Here is a 2,975-nt window from a genome sequence, read left to right as displayed (position 1 = left end):
GGTGTTCAACTATCTCCAGGAAAGCAGGGTTTCATCACGTGTAATGGTTACTTGGGAAGACAAACTCCACAACTCTGAATGCTCCCTCCACTTCCTCCTTCTTCCCCAAGCCTATATACTGAGCATGATGCACTATGGTATGGGATACATGTTCGGTCATTTGAGGTGATCTGACTTGATTGTGTCTCCCCTTAACATTTTGTGCACCCCCAGCCTACTGTCTGGAAGGGAAGTATGAGAAGCAGAAAAGGCCTTGATTCTGTGTAAGCACTGCTCAGCAATAACTAAAACATCCCTGTACCATCAACACTTTTCAGCACAAATCCAAAACATAGCCATATACTACTAGGTTGATGCAAAAGGAATTGAGGTTTTTGCATTGTTGAAATTTGCTGTTTGATATTGGAATACATTATTAAATAAATGTGGTTATGTTATACATAATTTTATTGTGTTTTCTCGCGTTATGGTTTTTTTGCTACTGACTTATTGCCTTGTGTTTATTTTATATTTATTTTAGACTATGGAAGTGATGTTAGACAAAAAGCAAATTCAAGCAATTTTCTTATTTGAGTTCAAAACGGGTTGTAAAGCAGTGGAGACAACTTGCAACATCAACAACTCATTTGGCCCAGGAACTGTTAATGAACGTACAATGCAGTGGTGGTTCAAGAAGCTTCACAAAGGAGATGAGAGCCTTGAAGATGAGGAGAATAGTGGCCGGCTGTTGGAAGTTGACAACAACCAATTGAGAGCAATCATTGAAGTTGATCCTCTTACAACTACATGAGGAGTTGCGGAAGAACTCAACTTCAACAATTCTACGGTCATTTGGCATTTGAAGCAAATTGAAAAGGTGAAAAAGCTCAATAAGTGGGTGCCTCATGAAGTGACCAAAACCCCCCAAAACTGTCATTTTGAAATGTCATCTTCTCTTATTCTACACAACAACTACAAACCATTTCAGACTGTGATGTGCGACAAAAAGTGGATTTTATATGACAACCGGTTACAATCAGCTCAGTGGTTGGACCACGAGGAACCTCCAAGCACTTCCCAAAGCCAAACTTGCACCAAAAAAATGTCATGTTCACTGTGTGGTGGTCTGCTGCTGGTCTGATCCACTACAGCTTTCTGAATCTCAGAGAAACCATTCCATCTGAGAAGTATGCTCAGCAAATTAGTAAGATACACCAAAAACTTCAATGCCCGCAGCCGGCATCAGTCAACAGAAAGGCCCCAATTCTTCTCCACAACAATGCCCCACAGCACTTTGCACAACCAACACTTCCAAAGTTGAACAAATTGGGCTACAAAGTCTTGTCTCATCCACCATATTCACCTGACCTCTTGCCAACCAACTACCACTTCTTCAAGCATCTCCACAACTTTTTGCAGGGAAAATGCTTCCACAACCAGCAGGATGGAGAAAACACTTTCCAAGAGTTCGTTGAATCCTGAAGCACAGATTTTTGTGCTACAGGAATAAACAAACTTATTTCTTGTTGGCAAAAATGTGTTGACTCTAATGGTTCCTATTTTGATTAATGAAGATGTGTTTGAGCTTAGTTATAATGATTCAAAATTCATGTTCCCAAACTGCAATTACTTTTGCATCAACCTAATAGCTACTTTGAAGAAAATTAACTCTATCCCAGACAAAATCAGCATGATGATCTGTATGAATTCATTGTGATTTCATCTGAATGACTGGTCCAAAAGAAAATGAAGAAAGTCTATAAATAAAATATCATGCTTGTCTACTGCATTTTCGTCATGAGAATTAGTGGCTAAAAAATAAATATGCAAAACAAATTTAAATTTAGGTCCATCTTTAAATTTATATTCTTTGGTAAATACTGCCAATCCATTTTTAATTACCATACGTGATCACAGCTTCTGGATTTATCCTACATCCACATTATATCCACAGCTATGTAATGTATAGTAAAACCTCTAGTTCATGTTTCTAATGGCAAAGAGCTAAAATACTTCAAGCCAGCGTTACTCAGAAGAGCCTCATGCTTCCAATTGCCAGAGCGCTGTAATGTACTCACCTCAAGATTATTCCAGGGTGAACATCAAAGCTCTTGTTGGACTCGGATAAATTTGTGTCCTTAACTGATTATTACCCAGAGCTCATGCACGTGGAAACAGTGCTGAAATCCCAAGGCAACAGACTTGCTAAAAAAAATATCTGTTTCTTAACTCTTGATAGGCTGGAAATTAAACCCTTCTATTATTCCACTGTCCTAGCATTTCTTTTATCAAACTCTATCAAAGAAATACATGAAACTGAGGAAAAAGTATAACAGTAGGACAGTATTTTGGTACTGGAAGCAGGCAAAAAAGGTACAGTGGGGAGGGTGAGCAGCTGGTAGATGCTAATGATTACTGTTCTAATTCATAAAATGTATGCAGCAAATTCAGAATAATGGCTCCCCCCCTTCAGGCTCACCCAAAGGTAGCAGCAGAAGGTATTTTTGCTTGGCATAGCTATGAGTATTTGCACAGTCATGCAAGTATAAAACTCATGAAGTCTTCCTCTAGCCCTGAACTGGGCTAGTGGCATTTTTCCAGACTGATTTGTGTTATCTTAGTAAGCTTATCAATGTACCACTCAATTTAGAGTAAGATAAGTCACAATTTAAGACTATCAGCATAGGAAACACCTGTTTAAGGAACTGCCACGTTGAAAAACACCGTAGTTACTTTGAGGTGCAAAGTATTTTATCCAGAGAGTTAACCTTGTTGACTTGGCATCTTCATGTTTTAAGACCTCTAAATTTATGGACAGCCCAAGAAAAACCCATGTCTTTGAAAATGTAAAACAAACTATGTTTTATTTAAGGAAAAATAACCCTCTGTTTTACACAAACTGAAAAATCAAGAATTACAGAAAACATCCATATAACTGTATTTTTTTCTTAATTTCAAGCCAAAAAACTTATATTCTTCAGTGTTTTCTTTCAGAA

General features: G+C 37.9%; 1 pseudogene; it reads left to right on the top strand.

Annotated features, from left to right (window-relative positions):
• Positions 1-523: 523 nt before the first annotated feature.
• LOC135999184 (histone-lysine N-methyltransferase SETMAR-like) lies at positions 524-1,548 on the top strand (annotated as a pseudogene).
• The last annotated feature ends 1,427 nt before the right edge of the window (positions 1,549-2,975 follow it).

This window comes from Caloenas nicobarica, chromosome 1 (genome assembly GCF_036013445.1).
Source record: "Caloenas nicobarica isolate bCalNic1 chromosome 1, bCalNic1.hap1, whole genome shotgun sequence".
NCBI lineage: Eukaryota > Metazoa > Chordata > Aves > Columbiformes > Columbidae > Caloenas > Caloenas nicobarica.
Note: the sequence above shows the minus strand (reverse complement) of the source record. Positions and strands in the feature narration are given on the sequence as shown.